Below are 15,190 nucleotides of genomic sequence, written 5' to 3'. Positions count from 1 at the left end.
GAGGATTAGGTATCAGAGGTTATGATGCATTCTGAGAATTAATATGATTTTAGAATGTGTGGAATGCATGCGAGGGGTGAGGCACCGGAGTCAGAGCTAGAGAATAAAGTAGAGCTGAGACCATGGAGAACCTTGTAGTCGAGTTCCTGAGTATGGATTCAGAGAATTAAGGGTGCTGTAATAATGAAGCAATGAGATCAAATTTGAGCTTAAAAAAATTACCCTACTTCTAATTTGAGGAGTAACTTGAAGGCAAGCAAATCACAGAGTCCCAAGGTCAAACATTTGTGGCAAACTTGATTTGGGAAGGCATCTGTACCAAGAGTCCAAGCTTAATTAGACAAAGCAGTAAAGAAGGGCAATTTTCAAAGTCAGGTAAGCAAAAGCACCATTTATCTCAGGGCTCTTCTTGAAAAAGCAAGAAAACTATTTCCCAGGGGACATGGGAACTGCTACCCATCCACCCACTCTCATCTAAAATTAGAATTAGAAAAACAAGGTATAATAATATTATTATTATCATCACCATCATCCTCTTGTAGCTATTATGAGAAAGACTACACTTAGGTATTCTTAAGTATAGACCTAAAACAGTGACTCATTCTTGGGCGGAATACTGGTAAAACTTTATGATCTTCTAGAAGCCAATTTGTATAATCCTAATTTACACTGACGAAAGTCTAGCTGAATGCCAGAAAAACTTCTGCCTCATTTTCCCCCTATTCAATCCATACCATATATTGTATTTAAAAATTACCGGTACTTGTTTAGCCCTGGTTTGTGTGGCTCAGTTGGTTGGAGTGTCTACCATACACTGAAGGGTTGCTGGTTGGATCTGCAGTTGGGGTGTGTACAGGAGGCAACCAATCAATGTTTCTCTCTCACATTGATGTTTCTCTCTTTCTCTCTCACTCCCTTCTCCTCTCTCTAAAATCAATAATTTAAAAAATATATATCCTTGGGTGAGGATTAAAAAATTTATTTGTTCACATTTTCAATCTTTTATATAACGTTGAAAGCATTTTGATGTCAGGAAAGCAAACTTAGTAAGCCAAGGACACTGGGAAATGGGAAATCTTTCATAGATAATTTACATAATGCTGTCACCAAGCAAGTATGACCTTCACAAAAATGACCTCATCCTTTTTAGTTAGACATTGTTTTATCTGGTGCAGTTTCTTAATGATTTTTATTCTGTGTGCTAATGTTTGAGATGTCTATCTTCTCATAAAATTCTTCCCTAGCCCCCATACCTCTGATGCTTTACAGGATTGGTGTTCTGATACCATTTCTCCTTTAGTTTATGCCTGTACTTATTTAACATGTACTACATATTGAATCACTGTGTTAGATACTGTGATAAATGTAGCTCATTAAATATTTTTTTCTAAGTGACTTTAGTTTCTTGTAAAAATGATGCCTACTCATAAAAAATTAAGGCAATGTATGAGAGAGAGAATAAAATAGGAAATCTAAAACAACACACCTAAAAACATCCAGAAATAACTGTCATTGACAGTAAGTGAGCATCATTCCAGATGGCGCTTGAACTCAGGACTAGAGGTGCGGGGCTGGGGAGATAGTGATAAACAATTATCCACTTAAATAAAAAAGTAAGACTATACAGCTGTGAAAATCCTGCAAATAAATGCTATGAACAAAATAATAATATAACTAACCAAATTGGAAAATGTGGGGGGAAAATGTAACATATACTAATTTTCTCAACCTTTAGGGCAGGAAGTTAATCAGTACAGCATAAAATTGAATCATGAAAATTTTTTAACAGCTCCAATTTCTTAACATTTTTATAACATCTTTTGAAATGTTATGAAATGGAAGAATTTCATAGGAAATCTCTTTGAGACAAAGAAACATTTACATATAATTTACAAATTTCTTTAGTCTCACTTCCAATTAATAATTTTATGTTACATTCAAATAAAATAAAATATAATATGCTCTTTAATAAAATTATTTAACCTTGCTTTTTCCTCTTCTTGGCTCACTAAGGGAGATGAGGACACTGGGCATATCCCTGCCCTCTAGTTTGGAGAGAAGCAGACAAATACAGAGATTTGCAGCATACCTGAGCACAAGTGAACCCACCATGGGAACTGCGTTGGGATAGAAATTTTGAACTGTAACTGATGAATTGCTGGAGGCACAGTGTGGACAGATCTGAGAGTTAAAACTCCAGAGGGAACCGAGTCACAGGGGGGCCTCAACAATATTGAGATTTACCTTGCAGAGCTCAATGAGGTTCTCACAGTAAATGTCACTGATAAAGCTTAACTTTGACCTCTTGGAATAGTTAAGCTAGTTAGGATTAATTTGTAATCATTTTTGTTTAAGCATCCAGCCATTATTTGTTCTTCACTTTAATGGCTGTAATGAAAGACATCATTTATGTCTTATGTTGCATAAGTCCATAACTGCTTTCTTCTCTTTGACATAGTCTACATCATGTCAAAGAAAAAAGTAAACTTCATTTTACATGATTTATCTTTATTGATTTATGCTGATTGTTTTAAGATCACTTTGTCTATTGTGTTCTGCATCTTGACTATGATATGCTTACATTTGAATTTTCTTTTTATTTATCCTGCTTGAATTCATTGAGCTTACTGAACCTGAAGACTGAAGTTTTTCATCAATTTTTGATAATTCTCAGATATTATTGTCTCACTCTTAGCCTCTTTATTTTCTCTTTCTGCAGTTCCACTTATACATGTAGTGGACTTTTCACTCTGTCTTCTATATCTTTTAACCTCCTGGAGTTGATTTTTTTTCACTCAAAGTTATGCATGCTTCCATATATCTCTTAATTCACTCTCTCTTTTTCAGCTATTCAACTTTTCATTGAGTTTAATTTTAGTTATTCTATTCATCCCTTCTAAAAATTGTTTTGATTCTTTTTCCAGTTATTGTTGTAGACTTACATTCAATTTTTTATTTTCTTTAATTCTCTCCATATAATAAGCATGCTTGTTTTATTTTTGCATTGTCTGAAGATTTGAGGGTCAGGCTCTGTTATCTGTTGTTCCCCTGTTTCATTGTATATTATGAAATATTTTTTATAGGAGTTTTTTATTTTAGAACTCTTTAGAGTTTGTAAAATCTGGATTGGGAATTCCTTCCTTCACATAGCATTTACCTTTGGTTCTAGGGGGTGCATTAGAGTACTATCACTGATTTTAATTAAAAATATTCCTTATACAGTACCGTGAGAATATTCATTAGCTTGAAAGCCTGCTTACCTGCATGAACCTGAGACAGAAGCTTTTTTAGTACATGTGTTTATTCCCATCCTTCCAATGAGTGAAGAATCCTTACTTTGTGTGTAGGAATAGCAATTGTATCCTGATTGTTAAAACCCCACGTTAAAACTCAGCCTTCCTCCCTCCCCTACCTTCCCTAAAGCAATAAAATAAAAGATAAAACAAACAAACAAACAAACTCAGTCTTCCTAGGTTACTGAGACTAGTAACTCAGAGTGTACCAATAATAGGTCTGATGCTTTCACTCTGGTTTGCAGTCCTTTCCTTATTTTTCAACACCTTCGTTTTTAGTGAGCTAAGTAAGATATGCATTTAAAAGTATTTTTTAATGTACTTATTCAACATTTCTAGGTATTTGATGGCAAGAGAGTTTTCAGGTTACTAGTATGCTGCCTTACTGGAAATGGAAATCTCATTTGTTTTTCATATTGAGTTAATATCATTTGTAAAGTTGGATTGAGGAGTAGACACATGGATAAAGACCGAATTTCTGCCACCACAAATTTGCTCCACTTCTGTGAAATATGGGCTAAACCAAGTTCTTGCTGTGAAATAATATGTTTGATTCTGAACTCCTTACTTGGTATTTAGACAGAATAACAGTATCATCTACTATTGTCATGGACATTTTATGATTTTATGCAATGTTTAGTCTGTTTTGGAAAAGATGATACCATTTGTTAAGATTTGAAAGAGATCTTACAAAGATTAATGACAATCTACATCTGATGTCAAACTTTTTATTTAAAAATAAATGTGATCTTTCAAATGAAAGGAATAAGATTATAAGTCTACAGGTGTTATATGGGTACAGTTAGATTTCTCCTTCTTTCCAAATTGCAGTGTACTTACTGATAGGTATGTAGTTTTTCAATTCCTACATATTGGTCTAACAGATTACAAAGGGCCTGTAGAACATTATCTCTCAGATTAAATGCTATCTTCTGATAGAAGCTTTCCAGGATCACTTAGAATAAAATAATGTAGGTTCTGTTAGCCTCTCTCATAGAATTAGTGAACATACATATGTAAATATATATAAAGAAAGATTTCTTTGTTGTCATGTTTAATTTTTATCTTTCAAGTAGATCATAATGAAATAATATAAGCAATTCAGTTCCAAGTGTTACTGACCAGAATTAGGATATGAGAATTTTATAATTTTTAATTTTTTTAAATGTTACATTTCCCATTTTCATAGCATATGGTTTTTAGTCCAAGCAGTGCATCAATGGCAGAAACCTATCAGTAAGCTTTTAAATCTATGCACCCATGAGAAAAATAGAAGGATTTGCCTTTTTAATCTCTTTAATTAGCCTGTGGTCTCATTTTGTTGGTAACTGAGTTTTTAAATAGTAAGAATAAAAGTAGTGTTGATGGTAGAAGTGAGAACAATAATGGCAATAATAGAAGCTAACTGATGTTAAGTATATATTCTGGGCCAAGCACCATATTAAAAATGCTAAGTAATTTCCATGGAATCATATTGTTTTCTTCCAGCCTTACTCTTATTTTCATTTCCAGATAAGAAAACTGAGACTTAACATTGATTAACTTAGTTGTCTAAAGCCATACTGCCAATAATACGTAGAACAGAGCTTTGGACACACAGGGAGTTCCCTGATTTAATTTGGTTAGATATTTCCTGGATATGTGTATATATTTTCAAAATTTATGTAGAAACTACAGCATATTCTGATACTTTCTGATATATGGTAAATATGCATCTCTGCTACTGCTGATGATACCAAAGTCTAAAAGTCATGTCTTACATCTATAGTTCTAATACCTATAATGGCCTTTTTTACGGCTATTTCATTATTTCATCAGCAGCCAAATTGTTGTTTCATTAAAAACAGATTTGATACCTTTGTTATTAAAGCAATAGACTAAAAACCAGGAAGGGCGTACTGTTTGGTTTTCAATCATTTTCATGTGTTATGAATTATTATCAGATGTTGGGAAATTGCAAGCTTAAGCTAACTGCAAGTATTACATCCATGATCCAAAAAACAGTGTAATGGACATGTGTTTATCTGTCAGCTTGCTTAACAAGGTCTCTAAGCAAATTCGTTTACTGTCTTATAAAAGAAATGTATACACATTTCATTCATTTTTGTAGATTAAAGTTCTCTTCAAAAACTTATCAAATGCTAAGTCTTGACAACTTTACCTTTTCTTTTTAAGGTGTATGTTAGAGAAGGTCAGTATTTGAGCTTACCACCCTTATATTAAGATATTTCTTATGACATAAGAACAAAGAACAGATATAACTCAAAATTTTCCTAAGGCACATTCCTAGAAACTAAAGAAAATTAGAAAAACACCTGGGAAAAAATAACAACTGACTGAAAATTATGCCATTGCCATTTTAAGTCTTCAATTTCAAATTGAAAAGCTGCATGATTAAAAAAATTGCAAGATTTTCAAACTCTTTTATAAAGTAATATAAATAGTCCAATAAATTATAAACATACTGTAGTTATAAAAACTTTTCCATGTAGTCACTTATTCATAGTGTCTTCTGTTGCATAAAAAATATTTAGCTTAAAAATAAGGTACTCAAGTTTAAATATACTTTTCTTTCACTCAGTGGGTAGTTAGCAGATTAAGTGAAAAACTGCATAATGAATTAGGAGGTCTGTATCAGGTTCACCGTTCCATTACTGATGTGAGCAATATTGAAAAAAATCTCTCACTATCTCTACACTCTACTTCTTTGTATCTAAGATGAAGATGACTATATTCTACATTCACCATTTCCTAAGATAATGGACTTTAAGATCCTAAATCCAAAGTAATTGAAATAAAATGATCTACAGAGTATAATCACTTTTCACATTTATATTATAACTAGAGGCCCAATGCACGAAATTCGTGCATGGGGCAGAGGGTGTCCCTCAGCCTGATCTGCATCCTCTCCAATCCAGGAGCCCTCAGGGGATGTCCTACTGATGGCTTAGGCCTGCTCCCCGTGGTTCTCTGCTCTCTGCAGGGCCTGCCTGCTCCACACTGCGGCGACTGCCAAGCAGGCTGTGCTGGGTGCTGCCTGCAGGCTGCACTTCACTGCTCCTGGGTTGCTGAGGCTGTGCTGGGAGCTGCCTGCGGGCCCACTTGCCTGCTCCCAGGTTGCCACGGTGACGGCCAAGCAGGCCATGCTGGGAGCTGCCTGTGGGCCACGCTTGCCTGCTCCCGGGTCACCACAGCAACGACCAAGCAGGTCGTGCTGGGAGCTGCCTGTGGGCCGCCCTTCCTTGCTCCCGGGTTGCCGCAGCGACGGCGAAGCAGGCCATGCTGGGAGCTGCCTCCTCCCTGCTGTCAGTCTCCACAGAGGCAATGAGGTTAATTTGCATACTCACTCCTGATTGGCTGGTGGGTGTTGCGGAGGTACGGTCAATTTGAATCTTTCTCTCTTATTAGTGTAGATTATGATTATGCATTTAAGAAATATTAATTTACACCCTCCTCAGACTCTTCTTAGTTGATGATAAAACAGAGGCAAAGAAGGATTAATTGCTTTTTTATGGCAACATAATGATGCTGGGTGTAGATCTTCTCATTAACATCTCTTTTTTTATGGGATGTTAAAGATCCCCAGGATTTTTTATATATTTTTTTATTGATTTCAGGAAGGAAGAGAGAGGGAGAGAGAGATAGAAACAGCAATGATGAGAGAGAATCATTGATCAGCTGCCTCCTGCATACCCCACACTGGGGATTGAGCCCACAACCGGGCATGTGCCCTGACCGGGAATCAAACCAGTGACCTCCTGGTTCTTGGGGCAATGCTCAACCATTAAGCCACACCAGGCGGGCAACATTTTTTTTTTTTTACCCAAATGTTTTGTTTAATATTTTGTAATGGATGTTAGTTTTTAAAAGAAAACAAAATCCATCAATAACATTAGAGTAGACATCTTCAGTGCAATAGTAATTAGTATCATTCTATCATCAATTTTTACTTGAAATCATTTTTATTTATTTAACTAGAGGCCCGGTGCATGAAAATTCATGCACTGGAGGGGGGTCCCTCAGCCCGGCCTGCCCCCTCTCACAGTCCAGGAATCCTCAGGGGCGGGATGGTGACGCCCCCATCACACCTCTGCTGCTGCCACTGCTGTCAGCGCAAGCCTCGGCCGGCCCTGGTTACCTGAGCTTTGGGCGGCCCTGGGCAGCTGGGCAGCTGCCATCTGAGGCTTGCCTGCACCTCAGGCGGCCCTGGGTGGCTGGGCAGCCAACATCCAAGGCTTGCCTGTGCCTTGGGCCGGCCCTGAGTGGCTGGGGGGCTGAGGGGACTGGGGGACTCCGGAGGCAGGCACGCAGAGCAGCTGGGGTGGGCCCAGCCGTGCCACGCATCTGCCGCTCGGCGTGGCTGAGGAGACTGGGCACCACCATCTTGTGGCTGTACGCGCCGCCATATTTGAGGGTGTGGCAGTCAGTTAGCATATTCCCTCCTTATTGGCTGTGGGTGCCACCATCTTTATAAGGATGTGCTGGTCAATTATCATATTCCCTCTTTATTACATAGGATTGCTTTTGTAATTTTACAGTTATGAGTTGGTTGTATTTTATCATTAAAAAACTGCCTCCTAAGCACCAGATAGTGTTCTTACTAATATTAATCCTTAATATTTGCATTAGTCTTACTATAATACATGTAGTGAATATAGCCACAATTTATAGATGAAAGAACTGACACCCAATGAGGTTGGCAACTTTGCTCGAAGGCTATGCTTAAGTGCCACGTTCTCCAGGAAACCTTGAAAGATGAGGAAGATTTTAGTAGGCAGAAATAGGAAGAAAGACCATTTTAGGTCATGGAAATGGTATGAACAAAGGGGTATGTGTGCTCTAGTTCAGAGTTTGCCAAGGTGTGCTGAAGCCCAAAGTTTGCCAAAGTAATTATGACTAGTATATTTTGGCTGAAATTTATTATAACTATAGAAGATATGTGAGAGATAAGTTGAAAAAGTAGTTTGAAGGTAGCTCATGAGAGGGAATTAAATGCTCGGAAAAGTAATTAGTGCACAATTCAGCAGGATTTAGGGAGATCTGAAGATCAGAGGAGTAGAATTGTAGGACTAGGATTTGGCATAAATGTGCAAAATGAATGGAAGAAACATCAGAACAGAAGCACATAGACCAAATAGGAAACACTGTAATAGTTAGGTCATGAAAGCCCAGACCGCTGTCACTAATCACAGAAAAGAAGAGACTTTGTAAAGGAAGAAGGGTGATTACTTATCAGCTGTAGAAAGTAAGGGAGTACCTGAAGGTGGGCCTCACAGCCAGCATTCTGGTGATTTTATAAAAAATCGGAAAGATAGAAATAAGGTGGTGGGTTTTGAAGAGCTGAAATGATCAATCTGACTTTTAAAATGATAAAATTGATGCATTTATGGGATATCTAAATAGAGGTATCCATCTGGCATTTAGAAGTATGAACTTAAGCTTAAAAGTGAAATGTGTCCAGAACATCAGGCCGACGATCTTGATTTTATACAATGACTGCATTGAGATAGATGGAATTGAAGTACTGAACGTGGATGAAATTTCTAAAGAAGAGAGAGAAAAGAAAAAGAAGAGGGTTAAGACTAGGCAACCGAGAAGCACCTAAATTTGAGGAGCAGGAGATAGAAGAGTAAAACCACTGGAAACAGAAAGAATATCAACAGGAGAGGAGGAGATCTGGTATGTCTGGGGATAGCAAAGGGTCTGAGGTAAGATGGTCAACAAAGTCAGATTCTCTTAAGGTCTACGTTACCACTAAAGGGAAGCTGTTGAAATTTTTGATTAGGAGGTCATAAGTTACTTCTTAGAAGACAGCAATCTAAGGAGTGTATGGGTTATAGTAAGGTATTAAAATAGGTGGAGAGTGGGTAAAATGAAGACAAAAAGAGCAGTTAAGAAACTGGTTGTAAAACATATATATATATGGAAGCTCAAAGTTGTGGAAAAATTGAAGGAAAATATTATCACCTGGCCACTCACAAATGCTTAGTATTTAGACTTTGCCCCGGATTCTCATCCTAGCCCTATCTTTTGTTACCATCCCCCTAACTCCTTTAAAACATTTACGCTTTAGCATAATGTTCTAACATGCACCTGCGTTTTCCCACCTCTCTGTCTTGGTTTTGGCACCCTGGATCTTCTTCACTGGATCTCCATATGACTCACGCCTACTCATCTCTCATGGCCCAGTTCACATGCCTACTCTGTGAAGCCATCCCTTATTTAGCCTGTGCTAATCTTCCCTTCTCTGAATTTCAAAATGCTTTAGTCATTTTTTTGTCATGGCAGTTACCGCTTTTTATTATGTACTGTTGTTATTCTTTATGTATTTGGCCTATGTCTGTCCCTCCTTGGAATTTAGACTCCCTTGGAGACTTTCTCAAAGTATCAGTGTACTCTAATGGAAAGAGCATAGAAATCAGTCAATCTCATTTTTAGTTTCTAACTCTACCATTTACTGATTGTGTGACTTCAGGCTAAGTATTTAATCTCTGTAAGCCTCAGCCTTCTTACCCTTAAAATGCTTAGATCACAGGTTATTAAGAAGAGTAAGTGGTGAGGGAAGAAACGGGTTTAAACAATCTATTGAAGTTAGGTTTCTTCCCCTCCATATTCATCTTGATTTCTGTGCTATCACTCAGAATGGTACCAAATGAATATGAAATGCTTCAGAAATTGTTGAATGAATTAGTAGTTTCTTTGTTATTATTAAATATATAAAAGCTACTATAATTTCTAGACTGCTGATATTTTATTGGACTGATTTTTAAAAGGAATTTTTTCTGTCCTTGGAGCAGAGCATATTACATTAAAAATATTTATCAGATTAAAAAAAATTATAAAACAACAATCAGAACGGATGACTCTTGTATCCTTAAAGGAAGAAATAAAAATATCTCTAAAAGAAAATAATGTAAATTCATAGGGAGACTAGAGAAATCATTACTAAAAAGCAATCAGAAAAATAAAGAGATTTTGGAACTCAAAAACATTGTTGAAAAGTGAATTAAGTATCTTGAAGCTCAGAGGAAGAATTATCACATAAATAGGAAAACCTCAAGGAAATAGAAATTATGAGTGCAAAGCGAAAGATAGATATGAAAGATACATTCTGTTGTTGTTAGAGAGTAAATAGGTTCAACCTTCTTGAAGAGTAATCTGGACTCTCCATCTAGTAATAAGCTGCATACTAGTATACCCTAATATAAAGTACTTATAATCCCAAGAGCTACCCTACAGTATAAGAGCATGAGTCAAAACTAATGTTCAAAATGCTTTCTGCAAGCTCATTGTAATAGCAAAAAATCACAAGAAACCTAAATGTTCATCATTGGCATGGATTAAATATATTAAGGCATGTTCACTAAAGAAATAAGAGATCTGTATATACTGATTTAGAGTGTATGTCCACAAATATGTATACATTTTATATTTTTATTGATTTCAGAGAGGAAGGGAGAGGTGGATAGAAATATCAATGATGAGAGAGAATCATTGATTGGCAGCCTCCTGCACACCCCCTATTGGGGATTGAGCCCGCAACCTAGGCATGTGCCCTGACTGGGAATCGAACCGTGACCTCCTGGTTCATAGGTCATCGCTCAACCACTGAGCTATACTGGCTGGGCCCCAAATATATTAAGAGAGTAAAAGCATGTTATAGAAAATTAAATAGCATGGTTTTGTTTTTGTTGAAAAAAAAGTTTAATAATATATGCATATATGTATAAATGTTTATGTATGCATGTATGTGTGTTTTCGTAAACATAATTTAGAATGTTATCCTCACACACTATTGATAGTAATTACCTCTAGGAAATGGGGCTAGAGTGTTGGGTAAGATGTTCACTTCTTTATAAGCTCCAAAATAAATCTGTGAACTTGTGAACTCTTTTAGTTCATTTTAATACTCTTTTGTATTTTCCAAAATTTATATGTATATATACAATGCAGAATTATCTGGTGGATAATGGTGATGTCATACAAATCACATTAAAATTCAAATGAATTCAAATTAGAAACACACTATTAGAAAAAAAATTAATTAGCTTAGAGTTAATAGTTTATAGAAGCCATTTCTTTTTTTTAATTTCTTTATTGATTAAGGTATTACATATGTGTCCTCATCCCCCCCTTACCCTCCTAACCCCCCCCACTCATTCCCTCACACACACACACACACCCCCCCCCCCCCGTTGTCTTTGTCCATTGGTTAGGTTTATATGCATGCATACAAGTCCTTTGGTTGATCTCTCCCCCTTACCCCCACCCAATATAGAAGCCATTTCTTTTGCCATACAAGCAGAAATTAGGCTCTGAGGGAGCCAAATAAATGCTGTCTGGACTCAAAAGCCAGCCCACAGTTTATGTGCTTGCTTTGTAAGCAGTATTCTCCAGGCTTACAATTTTATTCCCATTATATCAGATTTCAATATATTCTAGTGTCCAAGGATAGGCTTATAGTCCAGAGAATATAAGATTAGGAACCCTTAATCAATAAAGAAATTATAAAAAAAAGATTGGGAACCCTAATATCAGACTGAAATCTAAAGACTAGACTAGAAATTTGCACTTCATTCCAAGAATCATGGATCCCACAAGTACTAACAAATGGTGTTGTTTGAATAGTCTGAAAGATTGTGACAATATTGTAAACGCATCACATGAAAAATTCAGCATAATGAAGCATATTTTAATAATCTCTATAGACTTACTTTTTTATCTCACTTTGTCTTTTTTGAGTTTTTCAGAGAGGAAGGGATTTTCTGAATCCAAAGTTAATCCTGTGCTCTACTGCTTTTATAATAGTACTAAGGTATATGCTTTCATTGCCTCTCATTCTCTGCATACTTCAAATTACTCTTATAATGTTTATTCACCCACCATGCAGCATTCCCTCTTTAACCTTCAGAATAATCTTAGTCATCAGAAAACATTATCTACATTTCTGAATTACTTACCAAAGTGAAAATATTTTAAATCATTATAATAAAAAGATAAGGGTATTTAGTGGACAGAGCAAAGATGTGGTTGCTATTCCCTGTGTTTATATAACTTCAAGAAATAGGAAGTAATTACATCTATCTAAGAAATACATAATGAGAGCCTAAACTAGGCATTGATGGTGAAAGTCAAGAAGATAATTTATATATGAGAGAGGCTGGAAAAATGACTTACTTCAACAGTGATTCAGGGGAAGGGAGCAGGGACAGTCCCAGTGGAAGTTTAAAGGCTGGTCATAACAGAAAGTGCTTCCACAATCAACGAGGGACTTCAGAAGAAGGAACAGGTTAGGGCAGGAAGGAGATGACTTCAAGTTTGGACATAAAGCTTCTGTAATTATTGTGACATGTAGCCTCTGCTATTCCTCTAGATCTGGACCCTTGAAATGTGGCTAATTTGAATTGAGATGTATAAAGTATACACCAGATTTAGGAGATATAGCACTAAAAAAGAATGTAAAATATCAAAGTAATATTTTTATATTGGTTACATGTTGAAAAATATTTTGGATATCAATTTAACCTGTTTTTTTTGTTGTTGTTGTTTTAACATTTCTTTAATGTGGCTGCTAGGAAATGTATGTATCTTACATTTCTGTTGGACAGTACTAATATACATGGAGCCGAAACCGGTTTGGCTCAGTGGATAGAGCGTCGGCTTGTGGACTGAAAGGTCCCAGGTTCGATTCCGGTCAGGGGCATGTACCTTGGTTGTGGGCACATCCCCAGTGGTGGGTGTGCAGGGGGCAGCTGGTCGATGTTTCTCTCTCATCGATGTTTCTAGCTCTCTTTCCCTCTCTCTTCCTCTCTCTGTAAAAAATCAATAAAAAAAAAGACATAATATACATGGAGATTTGTAATAGATAGTTACAAATGCAGGACCAAAATCAGGGCAAAACATTTAGATTTGGAAATAACCTATGTAAAGGTGATACTTGATGTTATGTGATGATTAGATAAAAATGCCAGTGTACAGGGTATGGAAATGGGAAAAATGCCAACAATTATAGGATGAGAAGAGAAAGAGTAACTAGGAGAAGGAGAATTGGCTAATCAAGACTCTTAAGTGGTAGATAAGTCTGATTAGGATAGAATTTCAAGAAGGAAAGAGTAGTTAATATCATTGCATGATAGGCCAAAGAGGAAGAGGAGGATTGAACAAAGGCCATTGAATTTGGTTGATACAGAAGCAGTTTCAATAGAGTATAAAAAGGATTGATTGCAAGAGATTAAGAAGTTAGAGGTTGATGCAATAGGCTGTGTATACAAACTATTCTTTCAGGCAAGGAGTCCACTTGGGAAGATAATAATCACTTGATTGGAGCGCAGTCCAAGGAAATGTGATCATGTTTGTTGGCTGAATAAAAGGATCTTTGAAGTAGGAGTGCTTGAAGTTGTAAGAAAGAGAGATAATTTCTATAGTAAGGTCCTAATGCATTGGGTCCCAAACCTGTGTGCATAATGGAATCACCTGGGGAACTTGTCACAAAAGCAAATTCCCAGGCAACATCCAATATCTAAAGAGATCATATTCTCTAGAGGTTTGTCTTCTGGGAGTTGTTTTAACAAGCTTTTCTAGGTGATTATGATGTATCCATAAGGACAAACAAGTTAAGAAAATTAAAGGTGCAATTGAGCACATCAGTGAAATGGCTGAACAAATCATCCAGAATGGATGGAGAGTCAATTGGGCTTAGGATAGGACCAGTAGACCATGAACTACTGTTAAGGATTTGGCTTTTGTTATTAGAAGAGTAAGCACAGGTTCAGACAAATGAACGACCAAGAAAGCTAAAAAGGTTGCCCTGTCAGCATGGCTCAGTGGTTGAGCATCAACTTGTGAACCAGGAGGTCACAGGTTCGGTTCCTGGTCAGGGCTGTGGGCTTGATCCCCAGTAGGGCTCATGCTGGAGGCAGCTAGTCAGTGATTCTCTCTGATCATTGATATTTCTATCACTCCCTCTCCCTTCCTTTCTGAAGTCAAGAAAAATTTTTTTTAAAAAAGCTAGTAGAGCCCTAACCAGTTTGGCTCAGTGGATAGAGTGTCGGCCTGCGAACTCAAGGGTCCCAGGTTCAATTCCAGTCAAGGGCATGTACCATGTACCTTGGTTGCAGGCACATCTCCAGTATGGGGTGTGCAGGAGGCAGTTGATCGATGTTTCTCTCTCATCGATGTTTCTAACTCTCTATCCCTCTCCCTTCCTCTCTGTAAAAAATCAATAATATATATATACACACACACACACACACACACTAATAGATGTTAATCAGAAGGGAAGTATGGCTGTGTGTGTTTGATGTGGGAAAGAGGTAAAAAGAGAACTGAGTCACTGACATTGTAAGACCCATCAGTTTGGTAACTGTTATAGGACAGTGGTAAAATATATATGTTAGATTTAGAGATTAGGAAGAAGAAATAAAGGTTGAATCAGTATAGAATTATTCAGACTTAAGATTCCACTAAACCTTCGCATGGGTGTCTGTCTCAGTCTTTGTGATCCACTGTAGCTTTAGTTGAAAATAGAGTGGATGTTTAACATTCACAGATATAAAATGCATAGTTTTGATTATTCATAAGTGACCCTAAGGGTTCATCACAAGTTAATAAGTTTTTCCAAGGCATGAATTTGAATCTCCTGTACTAAAACTGGCTTGTTGAAACTAGTCATTTAACTAGTGGCTTACAGTGAAGTCACCATTTACATTTCATTTTGCCTTTAATATATGATTGTATTCATCATCAGAATACACTGGTCTGGTAGTTTTCACAGAAGAGGAAATTATTTGCCAAATTGTGGTATTAAGTGGGTATTAAAAGGTATTAAAATTTTTATTGAGTTTATAAAAATTTTAGCACTGCTGCTAACTTGTAATAATTGCTTAATAAATGGTAGT

At 36.7% G+C, this 15,190-nt stretch overlaps 1 protein-coding gene across 1 annotated transcript in view; it reads left to right on the top strand.

Annotated features, from left to right (window-relative positions):
* Positions 1-15,190, top strand: part of CWC27 (CWC27 spliceosome associated cyclophilin) — a 169,311-nt gene that overhangs the window by 79,134 nt on the left and 74,987 nt on the right. The gene's annotated exons all lie outside the window — the stretch shown is intronic.

Source organism: Eptesicus fuscus, chromosome 4, assembly GCF_027574615.1.
Source record: "Eptesicus fuscus isolate TK198812 chromosome 4, DD_ASM_mEF_20220401, whole genome shotgun sequence".
NCBI classification, from domain to species: Eukaryota; Metazoa; Chordata; class Mammalia; order Chiroptera; family Vespertilionidae; genus Eptesicus; species Eptesicus fuscus.
This window is presented reverse-complemented; position numbering and strand designations above follow the sequence as displayed.